We start from the raw sequence: 16308 nt of genomic DNA, 5'->3' as shown, positions 1-16308 counted from the left end.
CTATATGTATCTTAAACCAAATTCCCACCTAACCCCCACCTAGATTTATAAATGTATTTACCAATTTCATCCAGCCAATAGCATTTCAACAGAATGAAGTTCACCCTTTCACAGCCAATATTTATACATAAAATATATCACGATTGTTCATTTTAAACAGGAACGCTGTCAACCGATGCATATTTATACAGTTTGACAAAGACATGCACATATATAAAAATAAGAACACATAACAAATAATTGCTAAAATCCTGAAGTATATTAGGTTATATCAAAACTCCAAAGCTGCCTTATTTAAATATCTCATTACAGAAATAGTGAGATTTAATCCTGGAGAGGTGTAAGCATCTAATTTTGTCTGCCAAAAGAATTCCCAGAATCGATTCCCAGAATAATTTTTTTCTACTATCTTACTTCTAAGTGATTTCCCAAACTTCTCCAGTATAAAAAAATGAAAGCATTCTAAAATTGTTGGAATTTATATAATGCTTAAACAAAGCATTTTTTGTGTCCTGTCCATTTATGGATTGCATATGTTTGTATAGTCTTTTTGCAAATTGTCTATTTTTTCCTACATAAAATGAAGTACTTGAAGCACATTTTGCAAGATATACCTTCCCTAGTGGTACTACAATTATGACATCATGTGCAATATGTTATTTCAGCACCGCTGTCTAGGTCTGACACTTAACGTATGTGTATGCATGGACAAAAACTACAACATACACAGTTAGACATTCTATATCCAGGCTTAATTATCCTCTTAATAATTTTTTTCCAGAATATTCTTAATGTTTCAGGCATTCTTATATATCCAAATAGATTTTGAAGACAGCTAATCCACAAATCCAGCGGAGTTAATCATCACTTTCGAATTACAATTAATTTATTTTCTTAAATTTGAAACAGTCATATAGGTAAGAACCATTGCTCAACTAAAATCAGTGATTTCTTTGCTATATATATATATATATATATATATATATATATATATATATATATATTACTAACAATATTGATACCCTTTAAAATTGGCATAAACATAGTACTTAGTACTATTTTCTAACATATCATCAAATATTTGCTGTAACAAATTAGCATAATAATCCCACTCCTATAACATATTTAATAAAATAGTACCTTCTTCCTTAAATTTATCAATCAGATGACCCTCAATGAGGTTTCCTTTCTGTCAAAAAGAGTGACTGCTGCTAAAATGTATGTAACTGTTCATACATTTCAGCTTCCTGTATATAGAAGAAACAAAAGTACTACCCTGTATCTCCTTGTACAGTAATTCCTAAGTAATTTATTTCCAAGTTAGAATAATTGTAGGTGAAGTATAAATCATTCATAGTACCTTTTACATAGATAAAAAATATCCAACTCTCTTACTGAATGAGACTAAGCCGTAAAAAATGCTGTCCAGGTATCTTATGTATAATGTTCCTCATATGTTCAGCAGAAAACACAACATTTTCCCCCAGTGGCATAATACCAAACTTACAAATGCAAGGAAATACTGCCCCATCACCACCTCAGATGTCTGTCTATATAGTTTACCCTCAAATATAAAATAGTTATTTTTCAAAATTAATTCAATCAAATTGTAAATAATATTAATTTTGTGTGTGTTTAACTTATCAAGTCTACCTAAATACTTGATGAACCATTGCAATCCTATTTCCTGTGAAATAGACATAAACAGATCTTTAGTATCTGTTGTAACAAAAACAAAGTTATCAAAATAACTGCATTTATGAATTTTACTCTGCAAATCCCATGAGACTTTCAATAGCTACAGTGGATATAAAAAGTTTACATACCCCTGTTAAAATGCCAGGTTTTGTGATATAAAAAATGAGACCACAATAAATAATTTCAAAGCTTTTCCTAAATTGTTTATGCTTTTAAACTTTGTTGAAGCACTTTTTTGATTTTGATTAGTTTAAGGGTGTGCACACACAACAAGGTATTAGTTTAAGGGTATGCACACTTATGCAACCAGTGTATTGTACATTATTTTTATTTGTTATATTTTTCCCCTAACAAATTTGTTTATTGTTTAATTGAATTGTAAAGGTTATAGGTCACACTAAAGGTGGGAAAAGTCAGTATGGGTATAAGTTAAGAACACCTTTAAGCTTTTATCAAGAAAATAGCTAAAGGTTCCTTTTTTTCCTACACTGCTGTTATAGTACTTTTAAACATTGCATCATGTACTCTCAATATTCCAAAAGTATTTCTTTGGATACATAACTTTCAAACACTCATATACTTTTTTTTGTTACTATAGTCATCTGTTAGTATGTCTCCAAATCAATACAGTGGCTAGAAAAAGTGTAGACACCCCTGTTAAAATGCCAGGTTTTTGTGATATAAAATAGAGACCACAATAAATCATTTCAAAGTTTTTCCCAACTTTAATGTGACCTATAACCTGTAGAATTCAATTGAAAAACAAACAAATCTGTTAGCGGAAAAATATAAAAAATAAAAAACTTACAATAAGCTGGTTCCATAAGTGGGCACACCCTTAAACTGATAGGTATGTTTACCTCTATGCTGCCTTTACTGTGCATGCATCAGTGTTGAATATGTTGGAAGACTACAGAAAATGCTGCATTTAGATAAGTAGTAGTTTTGAATCTGGGTTGAAAAAACTAATGAGAAACATATTATTATTTATTTTGCAATTGAATACCGAAAAGCTTAACTGAGACTAAGTAACCTCTTTCCTTCCTAATTAAAAGAAGAGCAGTAGTTTTAAGGCAAGTTATGGACATGTAAGTGTGCAATGAACTCATAAGTTGTCTCCATAACATTTATAGGAATTACTGACATGTTAGTGGAAACAGACAAGTCTGTCTGCGGAAGAGAATAGATGAAGGCAGAAAAAAGTTAACTTGAGTGGACTGGCCAGATGTTGCTCCTGTAAACATGGAACTTTAAGAAAGCTGAATAGACCTAGGATTCAGAAAGCATGGAATAGAATAAGAGTATGTTATATCCACTTGTGTGTTATTTTTGGCTGTAAATTATTACTATCAATGTGGCAAAGTTACACATAATATAAATATGTATGTAGCATACTTCTCAACCTCTTAGAGCAATAAATCTGTAAAAAGCCACAAATAACTGGGGGACAAATGCCCAAAAATAGGTTCACTTTTTAAATATTACTCTTACAAATTTAAAAAAGTTGATAGAATAACACCTTTTTCATTAGCATGACTTTTCTGAAGGATATGAATTCTGAAACTCAAATGTCTGCCATTAATTTCTGACTTCAGTCCTCAGTGATTTCCCAGTGTTTTGTCAGTAAACCATAATTTTATGAGAAAGACACCAAAAATATGAACCAAAAATCTTAACAGTCTGCAAAAATCTGGACAGTTGGGAGGTGTGGTATGTAGCAATAGCAAGAGGAACTTGATGGATTGACCATATGATAATTTATTCCATGTTGCCTACCAGTCATTAGATTTCCACTGATAGATTGGTTTATTCTTTCCATCATGGGTATGAAGGGCTCATCACAGGAGACTATTTTCCAACTTCCTATCAGATTTATTTCTATATTTACCCTTGATCCTTCCAAACAGCTGATATGAGAGCTTATAAATGACAGGGTTTGTGTTACTATATACTACCATTTACAGAACACAAAGACTAACAGGCAAACATGGTTTGACAGAGCCATGCATCCATCCACAGCCTACACTCTGCATGCTTGCAGTGCTTCACTCCAGGCTAAGATGGCTGACACATTATAGGTTACTCCCCCACTCTCTCTCTCTCTCTCTCTCTCTCGCTACATCAACACCATTATCATTAGTTATTACTGGGTCAGCTGGATCACAGAGCTTCATCCATTTGTGCCATCATATCTTTTCTTAGACAGAAATTACTCAGTATTTAATATATTGCATAGGCCCAAGTACTGAATAGGCATTACTAAATATAAAATAAATACAACATAGTCCACAGAACATGTTGATTACAATCTGTAATCTGCTTTTATGCTCTTGTCTTGTGGAAAAGCATACATAGCAGCCAACATAGAACAGCAGCAGGAAGAAAAACATCTTTCAGAGCTGTGAAATATTTTCCTCTGTTATACAAAATATTTCGCCAAAGTGTTTAACGGATTTTAAAGCTGTTAGTGTCTCATATGTATAGTTAGCTTCTGATCACTGTCTGTATGTCAGTGGGAGATGTTGCATGGTTTACAAAGCTATGGAACACTTTGCGTAACTGCAGTTTCATTTTTTTTAATATATGAGGTTTGGTAGCAAACCAATTTTTCCAGGGACATCTTCAGGTAGGGGTTAGGTAGAAATAGTAATAAGAATTAAGAGGGTAGAAGAAGAAAGCTAGTTAGGGTGGATGAAAGGATTAAATGGGAAATTAGGATGATTAGGTGGAAATGAGGGATGTGTAGGGACGGGCTTAATGGGTTTTATGTGCGTGTGACGGGGTAAGGTATCAGATTTTGGTATGAACGTCTTACCCGCCCTCCCTCCCTAATTTTGGAACATTGGGGATTGTGTGGTTATTTTACAAGTTTGGGTACACATAGAAAAGGTGCAGGCTTGTCCCTCTTCTGCTCCCTCTCTGGTGTTGGATGTTCATTTCAATGAGTTGGGGAAATGAAAGTCAGCGGTTGGACGCTGCTTGATAAGTAAACGTAAGTGAGCGGAGGTAAGGACACTGCTTATTTGGTCATTGTGAGTGAGGTCATACTGCCCTAGTTAACAGTTATATGGATGTTTGTGCTGTGATTAATAAATGAAAATATTGGTCAATAAAGCTATGTTTATAGAAGTTTAATAAAGGTCATAAAAGTCATTTGGTGTGATGTATTTATTGAAGAGGAACAAGAGAGTTATTTTTATCACTAGTATATCAAAGTAGTTGAAGCTTTGTGAATGATAAAGGATTATGACTGAGTCTCTCTGATCAAAATCAGGTAGTTATGTGTAACCTACATTGTCAAGATTAGCCTCTCAGACTTCACTTTGCTCCACTACACTCTCAAGGTGAGTTTCACAGCATCTACATTGTAAATGCATAATAAGTTTGTTATGATCAGAGAACCAATCATAGCACCTGAATAAATAGAGAAACAGCATCAAACAGAAGTTAATCAAATATAAACAGGCAAAACACAGCAAATATATTAATAACATGTAATAAGATTAGGAATATTTCTTAAAATCTGAATGCTAAGTATTTAGATTATTATTCAACTGAAAATGAAACTGCACATTGAAGTGACACTATAAACATAAGAGATGATAAAGAAATATTGCTGTCAAGTGAAATGGAATTTCTGGAGATCACAAACATTTGCTGATGTGTAGGGTTCATAGGTTCATATGTGTCTACTAGGCTAATGGCCCTGGAGCCTTTACAAGCCTAGCCCAAAAAAAATTTATATTTTGCATTTACTCAGAGCAGGACCAAACTAAAAATTAGAAATATGAGATCATCATTTTGGGAAACCTAGCTAAATGTTGCAGTTCTTATTGTTTTCTGCTTGTCATGTTTGCAGCTTGAACACCACAGCAGTGTAAGTATGGTGTTTTGTTGAATACAAGCAATATCTATAGCATCTGAGTCTTGGCATATTACTGCAGTGCTGCCATTCCCTGTAAATGCTCTTTAAGGATTATAGGCAGAGTACCTCTTTACCCCTTTTAAAGCACAACCTAGATAACTGGATGGGAAACAGAAAATATACCCCTGGGATTCCACCCATGTCTCTGCTGGACAGGGGCATCGGGTGCTGATTTGTCTAAACATGGGTTAAACCCTTGGCTAGGGTTATAAGGGCTTCAGGACTAATTGCCTAGTAACCTCCAATAATCCTATGATCTTATTAAATGCATTCCAAGAATTATATTTCATGAACTAAACTGTATGTTGTTTTTTTCTGTATAGCTTTATCTTACAATGATGTGCATTTGATGAATTGTATCAGTGGAGTGCAATGTGCTGAGGCTTTGTCTCATTAGAACCAGGGTCAAGAATTATTTATCCAGATGAGGAAAAGAGAAAGAGAAAGCATGAGTGAATGAATGTCCAGTGATAGTAAAGATCCACTCTGGGAAATGTAGAAAACATGTTAGAGTGATACTGTAGTGCCCTGCGTGGTTATGGTTAAGAATGGTAGTAAAAAGTGGGCAGTGAGAAAGTGCAAGTAGGGAGGAAATGATGGGGTACTGGTATAATTTTGAGAACTGTTACTGAATAGTTAGGAGTTAATGGGAAACATTAAGGGAGAAGTTTGGTTCCTGGCATATGGTGTTTGAGAGTGAAAGGATATAGAATGATTAAGGCCAATAAAGAACAGTGAGTAGAGGGAGGATTAACTTCTTATTTCTGCAATCTGTATAGGTCAAACTCTATTCTCTCTCTGATAGATAGACAGATAGATAGATAGATAGATAGATAGATAGATAGATAGATAGATAGATAGATAGATAGATAGATAGCGAGTCTGCAATCCTCCTTCATTGAGACTCCAGGAATTTTAACCAAACTGTGATTTCCTTGCACTCTATAATTCCCAGTTTTAAATTACATGAACTCCAAAGTTGTTCAGCATTGAAAGCAAAGACAAAGGTGTACTTTATAAAGATTTTACTTTTCCACTAAACTGCTTAGTGCCAGTCCACACAGTTAATAACTTCATATTCACTTAATAACTTTGCCAAATCAGGAACAATGTTAATTAGCTATAGTATGCCCTATGGCATATTAAGCCTTCACACAACAAAGCAGTATAACTTATTTATGTTTTGATATATATATCTATCTATATATATATATATATATATATATATAAAATGCGTGTCTCTCTCTCTCTCTCTCTATATATATATATATATATATATATATATATATAGATATATAGGTGTGTGTTTATATATATGTGGAGCTGATTTTAATCAAATTCCCCTTTGGTCTACATCTATTTAGTTGACAAAATCAAGTCAATTACACAAATGGTTGATGTGATGCCCCCTCCCCATCAAAATAATGATGTTTAATGCTACTTTTTGAAAATTTATTTTACATGCATATTAGCATGTATATATTTGCAAAGTTGATCTTTTGTGGTCAGGCTTGTGAATGTCAATGTTCGGGTCATTCATTCATTTTCAGTAGACCCCATACACCCACACACACACACACACACACACACACACACACATATATATTTACATATATATATATATATATATATATATATATATATATATATATATATATATGCATATGTATGTGTTTGTGTATATAGGTTCATAGGTGTGTATTAAGCTAATGGCCCTGAGGCCTTTACAAGCCTGGCCATAGGATTACCCTGGCATTGTGCCACTTGACTGTAGTTCCCAGTGCCTCTATCAAGTAGAGTGACTGATGTTATCCCTGGGGTGAATTTTCTGTTTCCCATCCGCTCATCAAGATTTCTCTTGAAGAGGGTCAGTGAGGTGCTCTGCTTGACATGTATGGGAAGTCTGTTCCATAGCAGGGGCAGTCTCTGTGTTATGAACCTGTCCCTCCAGCATGTTCTGTTAATTGTGGTAATGACGTTGAGTTCTCTGGAGAGTGTGGTGCGGAGGGATTGGGATTTCTTTAGATGTAGCATTTCTAAAAGAGCTGGGTCAGATACGGCTTTATAAGTCAAGCAGAGATCGCCTCTAAGTAGGCATTGTGAGACAAGAGAATAGTTGGAGTTTTTTGAGTCTTTCCATATAGGACAAGTGTTTAAGACAAAGGATCCTCTTTGAGAGGTACTTTTGCGGCCTCTCCAGTTGTTGCAGGTGTCTAGTGAGGTACATGCCAAATGGGGTATTGTAGTCGATGATTGGCCTAATGAGGGAAGAGTAGAGGGAGACAATGACCTCTTTCTTCCTGGATGCAAAACCCTTAATAATAAGATGTGCCACATAAAAGGACTTTCTGACCACAGTGGCAATGTGGTGATCAAAAGAGAGGTTGCTGTCGACTTGTATTCCTAGATCACTTAAAATGTCTTCTGTGTTCAGTGGACTACCATCAATGTGGTAATTCATGGGAACCGGGTTTTTCCCAAAGGGGATAATGACACATTTTTTCGCATTGAGCTTAAGGCCATGGTTCTGACATTAGTTGTTGGTCACAGTGAGGCCATTCTGTAGGATGTCAACATCACTTGGGGAGTTAATAATACCTCCCAACTTGCAATCGTCTGCGAACTCTGTTAGCCAGAGTCCCTTCGTGTTGGCCTGGACTTCAAAGAAGTAGATACCAAACAGGAGAGAACCCAGGACCGACCCTGTGGGACTCCACTCGTGACTAATCGGCAGTCTGACTTGGAGTTAGCTACTTTCACACTGTGGGTTCTATCTGTGAGCTAGTTTGTAACCCACTTAGTGATATAGGGGTTGATGCCAAGCTTAGTGAGTTTTTCTATGATTCCTGAGTGGGGAATGGTATTGATGGCCTTGGCCAGATGAAGGTAGGCTGTATGAACCACCTTGCCTTCATCCACAGTCTGGTGACTGACTCAGAGAAGTTGACCAAGTTGAGCAGGCATGATCTACCCTACACAAAACCAAACTGTGTGGGATCCAGAGTTTGGAGATTCCCCATATCCTTGTTTATTAGGTCCATGATGATGCGTTCCATAGCTTTGCATATCACACTCATCAGACTAATGGGGCAATAGTTCCCAGAGACTGAAGTCGCTCCTCCTTTGTGGAGAGGGATAACTGTACCAGTGTGCCATTCAGCAGGGACAAAGCCTGAGGTGAGGCTGTGATTGAACAGAGCACACAGGTGAGGTGCCAATTCACTCTGTAGTTCATGTAGAACACAAGGGATATTGTCAGGTCCCATAGAAGCAGTATTCTTGGGCTTGGACAGTGCTGTTTTAAGCTGTGCAGCAGTAATACTGGGTGCCTGGCAATCTACTGTATTGTGATTGGTCCTTTGGGGGGTGGGTAAAGTTGGCACTGAATCTGTCGGCCAGTATACTGGCAATATCCGTTGGATCAGTATAGGAGGTACCATTGTGCAGTAGCTCAGAGCAAATCTGGGTATTGCCGTGGAGATTATTTACATAACTATAGAAGGCCTTGTGGTTTTCTTTACTATCTGCTGCAATTCTGTTTTCATACCTAGATTTAGAGGAGTTGATGAGGGATATCAACTTTTTGTTGAGGCAGATAAGGGAGTTTTTCCAGTCTTGGGACTTCACCTTATTCCACATGAGTTTCCTCCTTCTGTTGTAGAGTTTGTTTATGGCAGGGGACCACCAGATTGGCTTCCTTTTTTTGGGTATGGCAAGATCCATGCATTTATGTACGTGTTTGTACTGGTGTATGATTCTGCAGTCATGCAACTGTTCTCCATTTGCATGGGTGCCGTGAAGTTAGCCACCTCTGGTTTAGGATCCCAAAGTTAGCCTTAGAGAAGTTTTTCATGGTGGTTACCTTTGCTGGGGGGGTGGGAGAGATGTGGCTTTCCAAGGTGATTAGTTTGTGGTCAGATCTAACCAGGGAGGAGCTGACTATTGGTGTAGAGCAATGGTCGCCCATGTTAGTAATGACCAGGTCACGGATGTTGCTACCTCTAGTGAGGTAAAAACGAGCTGGTCCAGGGCTTTGGAATTAATGAACTCCAGGAAAAATTGGGCAACTGTATTGGTACATGAGTAGTTTACCCAATTAATGGAGGGATAGTTGAAGTTGTCTAGTAAGAGAGTTTGTGTATATACTGAGGTGGTGCGGTGGGGGTGGGGTCTAGCAAAAACTGCTTTATTTTTGCCTGTTCAGGGATTATATCTTGAAGCATACATAACAATAAAGATTTGGCAAAGAATTAAAGCTAGAGAGTCTTCATACATTGACTACAAAATATTTTATAAACACTGGACTGCATCCGCTGTCAGTAAGCCAGAAGATAAATGATCTTCCAATTAGGATACAATGTGGATTTAAAGAGATCATAAATATTTAAGAAACATACTTTCTAATTTGTCTGTATCTAATGTCATAATACTGTGCCTACCAAAGGAGGCCAGACAAAACTCAGATAAATGGAAAACCTGGCAGGTTATCGTTTCTTTCCTTACTCACCATTGGGTAATATCTAAAATCTGTTATGCTTCTAAGTGGTTGTCTGCTTGTACAAACAAGGCTTTAGGGAAATCATGAGTAACCTAGCCACTTCACATTGGTTCACTGTCATGATAAATGCGAAAGCTGCTGAAATTCGGCCATCTAACCTGGACCGGAACACCAAAGGTGGAGGTGTGTCCATATTCATTAAGGATATCCACACCTCCAGGCTAGTTGCTCAGCATAATGCATCCGAGGTTATCCAAGTGCAACTAACTCTGGGCAAAACTGCAATTCAAATTGTAGCTTGCTACAGATCCCCCACCATGCCCCAGGACTCCCACTCCTCTTTTCATGATATACTGGAAAATATTAGGGTTCAACCAAATACCCTAATAATGGGTGATTTCAACTACCCCACCATTAACTGGGAAAACTACTAATGTACCAACTCCTTCACTCAACGCTTTCTGGAATTCATAAATTCCAATGCCCTGGATCAACTTATCCACAACACCACCAGGGGACAACAATATCCTAGGCCTAGTCATTGCCAACATGAGTGACCGTTGTTCCACACCTGAAGTCAGCTCCTCGTTGGTCAGATCTGACCATAAGCTAATCACCCTACATATCCACATCCCACCCCCACCCCCATTAAGGAAACCAAGGTAAAAAAATTCTCCAAAGCCAACTTCATGCTTCTTAAGAGAGAAGCGGCAAACTTTATGACACCCATGCAGATGGACAATACAGTTATGACTGCTGAATCCTACACAAATGCACTCTATAAGCACTTACACGAGTGCATGAATCCTGCTATCCAGAACAGAACCAAGATGTTATCCTCCAAAAAAGGAAGCCAGTCTGATGGTCCACTGCCATAAACAAACTCTACAACAGAAGGAAGAAACTGTTGCAAAAGAGAGTAAAATCCCATGAGTGGAGGAGCTCCCTGGTCAGCCTCAGTAAGAAGCTAAGATCCATTATAATATCTTCCAAAGCTAGCTACGAAAACAAAATCACCACTGATTCTAAGGACAACCACAAAGCATTCTGTAGCTATGTCTGGAATCTCAATGCCAACACCCAGATCTGCTCTGAATCACAGCACAGCAGCATGAAAATTACAGAACCAACTGATATTTCCAAAATCCTGGCAGATAGGTTCAGTGCTAACTTTACCCCTCTTTCACCCCCTAAAGGGCCCATATCTATACAGGAGGAATGCAGAGTCCCTGTAATCACAACTACACAGGTAAAAGCTGCACTCTCTAAAGCCAAAAACATAGCATCCATGGGACAGGACAACATCCCAGGCTGCATTTTACATGAACTTCAGAATTAACTGGTTCCCCACCTAAGCATCATGTTCAATCATAGCCTCACATCAGGCTTTGTGCCCACTGAATGGCGCACATCAACAGTTATCCCACTCCACAAAGGGGGAGCCACCACTGATCCCGGGAACTATCGCCCCATTAGCCTGATGAGCCTGGTCTGTAAGGCCATGAAATGTATTATCATGGAACTCATAAACAAGGACATTGGTAACCTCCAAACTCTGGACTCCACCCAGTTTGGGTTTGTGAAAGGCAGATCATGCCTCCTGAAACTGTTTGACTTCTTTGAGGTAGTCATCAAAGCTGTAGATGAGGGTAAGGTGGTTCACACAACCTATCTTGACCTCGCCAAAGCTTTTGACACCATCCCCCATTCTGGAATTATAGATAAACTAACTAAACTAGGTATAAATCCTTACATCACAAGATGGATTGCCAACTGGCTCACTGACAGAACCCACACTGTAAAAGTTGCAGACTCCAAATCTGACATCAAACCACTGACAAGTGGAGTACCACAGAGTTCAGTCCTGGGACCTCTCCTGTTTGGTATCTACTTCTCTGAAGTACAGGCTAACACAGAAGGCCTTTTGCTAACGAAGTTCACAGATGACTGCAAACTAGGAGCCATAGTCAAGTCCCCAAATGATGTGGACATCCTGCAAAGGGTCTCAATGAAACAGATGCCTGGTGTCAGAACCATGGCCTCAAGCTCAATGTCAAAAAGTGCATTGTCATCCCCTTTGTTAAAAACATTGTACCCATGAACTACCACATAGGTGGCAGACTACTTAATGCCGAATGTGTGATAAGAGACCTTGGGACCCAGGTAGACAGTTGTCTGTCCTTTGATAATCACATCGCCACAGTAGTCAGGAAATCCTTCTGTGCGGCACACCTTATCACAAAAGGGTTCTCATCCAGGAAAAAAAGAGTTCATTGTTCCCCTCTACTCAACACACATTAGACCCATTATAGAGTACAACGCCCCTATTGGAATGTACCTCACAAGACATCTGCAGCAGTTGGAAAGGCCACAGAAGTACCTCACAAAAAAGATTACTGGCCTCAAACAGATGCCCTACACTGATCATCTCAAAATACTCCAGCTTTACTCCGTAGCATATCGCCTACTCCGAGGTGATCTCTGCCTAACATATAAAGATATGTCAAACCCAGAGCTGTTGGGCATGCTGCACCTAAAGAAATCCCAATCCCTCCGAGCTACATGCTCTAGGGACCTAAACCTTGTCACCACAATAAACAGGACATGCTGGAGGGATAGATTCCTGTCCCAGAGACTTCCCATACTTTGGAACAAGCTACCCATCTATGTCAAGCAAAGTTCCTCATTAACACTCTTCAAGAAAAATCTTGATGAGTGAATGGGAAATAGGAAATAAAACACCGGGGATCACTTATGTGTCTCTACTTGACAGGGGCACAGGAAAATAACTTTCTCAGGTGGCGTAAACCAGGGAACCTTTTTGGCTAGGCTTACTTAGGCCCTTGGGCCAATAGTCTAGTACCTACCTATGAACCTATGTGTATATTAATTAAAAACTTTTGAGATGCATTCTTTATAGTTCATGAATGCACCACTGAGCAGAAAGACAGCACAAAGTTTTACAAAGCTTTAGCCATATTTTTATGTCTTGTAAAATAAAAAAAAATAAAAAAAAACATATGGACTGCCTCCAAATACAACAGAGCAGCATGTTTTGCAGAAATGAAAGGAAGACACTCCTTGATCAGCAATATTCTTAAATTAGAATCCCATTATCCCTAGAGATTTGTCAGTGCATGCTTTACACAGTAAAATAATGCTGTAATTCAACCATCCATCTCAACTGTAAAATGGACTACATTCCATATATCTTCTTGTACAGTATTTTGCTTTCTTTATCTTTGCAATAAAAAATAGTAGATACTTTAGTAAGGTGCCATTTCTCATTTTTTTTTAATTTTATGTACAGCTGTGGGCAAGCAGAGAGGATAGATCCACAGACCTAAAATGGCAGGTTTCTTAAAATTGCAAAAAACTACTAGGGCCCTTACAAGCATAGTTGCACACGCCAAACCATTTGAGTCCAAAGTATCATACAGGGAGACATATTAGTATGTAGGTAGCTAAGAATTTGTAGGGGGATATTAGAATAATACTTTTCTTATTGATGGTCTCTGTCCATAATTGACATGGGGGGTCAGACTGGGGGTAAACGTATGATTTTCCATCTAATTGTAAAGATTTCATTTGAATAGTGTCAGTGATAAACTCTGTTTTATATGAATGGGGAGCATGTTCCATAGTTTGGGGATCCTTTGAGATACATATCTGCCTCCCCAGCACATTCTGTTGATATCACAACCAAAGTTCAGCATCCTGGATCTAGTGTTTCTAGTGTTGCTTGTTCTGTACATGCACAACAGATACATCAAGGCTGGGTCTGAGGAAGTACTGTAAGCCAGGCAAGGATGCCCTCTCAGCAGCCTGTAGGAGACAAAATACTGAGACAGATTCTTTAGACAATGAGTGTAGAACAGGGTGTTCATGGCCTGAGTTCTCCTGGTGAGAAGCTTTTGTGGGCATTCCAGCTGTTCACGTGTCATCTTAGATACATGCCAAAGGTAGCACTGTATTCAAAGACAGTTCTGATGAGTGACAAGAAGAGTGATACTGTGACTTCCTTATGCCTGGATGCCATACCCTTACCTATTAGTTGGGTGACATACAATGATTTTCTTATTTTCTTAGGTATGTTCATAGGTTCATAGGTTCATACTAGGTTATCTGCCCTAGGGCATTTATAAGCCTAGCCAGAGTGTGTTTGGCTTTCGCCACCCATTTTAAATTAATTTTGCTATGCCCTTTTTCGAGGTTAGTATACTGTGCCTCTGTCTAACAGTGACAGTGTGTTGGCCAAATGCCAGATTTCTGTCTACATATGTTCCCAGACCCCTTACTAATGGGCTGACTCTTATGGATGGAGTAATTAAATGGGATTGACAATTTATAAAAAAGGCATTATAAAGTATGTTTTGGCACTCAGTTTTAGGCCATAGCTTTGGCACCAGTCATTTGTCTGTTTTAAAACCACTAGCAAGATGTTTGTGTCTTGAGGAGAATTTATAATAGTGCCCAATTTACATTCATCTGTGTACTTGGTGAACCAGAGGACTTTAACTTTAGACTTGACTTCCAAGAAGTAGATGCCAAGCAGGAGTGGGCCAAGCATGTATCCCTGGGACATTCCTGTGCTGACCAGTCTCTTGGTGGAGGTGGTCTCACTGATACTGACTTCTTGTGTCCTGTCTGTGAGCCAGGCAACAATCCAGTGAGTTATATAATGGCTTATGCCTAGCTCAGAGAGCTTATCAACAATGCCTGAGTGGGGTACTGTATCAAATGTCTTAGTCAGGTTAAGATATGCAGTATACACTGTTTTACATTCATCCGTTGCCTTGGTGACCCTCTCAAAGAAGTCTACCAGGTTTAGTACGTATGACCTTCCCTCAACAAATCCAAACTGGGATGGATCCACTGTAGGTAGCCAACATCCATGATTAACATTTCCATGATAATTCATTCCATGGTTCTGCATACTAGGCATGTTAGATGTTAGTCTAGGGATGGGCATCCCTTGTGGAGGTGAATGACTGTTGTGGTCTTCCATTCACTTAAAACATAGCCTGTTTCAAGGTTGTATTTGAAGAATGTCTCAAGTGGTCCTGATAGATCATATTTTAGACTGTTCATGAGGCAGTCGGGATGTTGGTGGGACCCATGGAGGCAGTGTTCTTAGCATTAACAAGTGCTGCCAGCACCTGTTCCCTGCTGTTAGCTTGGTGAAATATAATGGAGAGGATCTCACCTGGTAAAGCTGGGGGGATTGTTGGGTGAAGTCTGAGCTGAATTCATCAGACAGTCGATTTGCTATGTCAACCTGATCCATGTATATGGTACTGTTCGCCACCAGTTCAGCACACTGTTTTGTGTTACCTTACCTATAAGATTCCGACATAGTTGAAGAAGGTCTACTGATTGTTCATAGCTGATAAGGCTATCCTGATCTCATAGTTGGGCTTGTGGGACATAATTAAACCACTTAGTTTCATGTTTAGTTGTATAAGAGAACATTTGTCTTTATTAGTGTTGTTTTTACTGATTTTGGCAATGATTTGTCTTCTTTTATTATATATCACATTTTGGTGAGGATTCCACCAGTGGGTTTGTTTTTTGTGTTTGTTCCAGGTTTATTGTCCATTTGTGCTGCATGTATAGTGCTGCTAAAAATATATCTGTTCATTAGCCAAATATGTGCAACTTGGGTATCATGTGTGCAGATAAGTAATTGCCAGGCACACTGATTTATGATTCTCAATCTATCGATCAGTCAGTCAATAAATAATGGAATAAATAGAATTAAATTTCTGTGAGATGAAACACAGGAACTATGTCCATGATTTGCACCTGCAATTATACTGATGATTTCATTATAATTTTATACTGCTTCTGTATATGTGTATGTGTCCGTATATGGATATATGTGTGTGTGTGTGTGAGTGTGAATGCAAACTTAAAATAGATTTTTAGTTAAAAATGTTTTAAACGTTTAGTAAAAAAGGCTAACAGTAACATAAATAGTAGAAAGGGAAAGAAATGCAAGTTGTGGTAAATGACTTCTCTGGCCTAGAATGCTAAATTAAATGAAAATTGTATGTTTTTTTATATACTTAGACTGTCCATATTTGAAATATATTGTCATTTTCCCAGCAAATGGAAAATTATTGTACATGATTACTACAAAGCCATGAACTAATGCATTTCCAGAAGAAAGTGCCTTGCATTTTGA

This window comes from Protopterus annectens, chromosome 2.part1 (genome assembly GCF_019279795.1).
Source record: "Protopterus annectens isolate FY-2018-M chromosome 2.part1, PAN1.0, whole genome shotgun sequence".
Taxonomy (NCBI): Eukaryota; Metazoa; Chordata; order Ceratodontiformes; family Protopteridae; genus Protopterus; species Protopterus annectens.
This window is presented reverse-complemented; position numbering follows the sequence as displayed.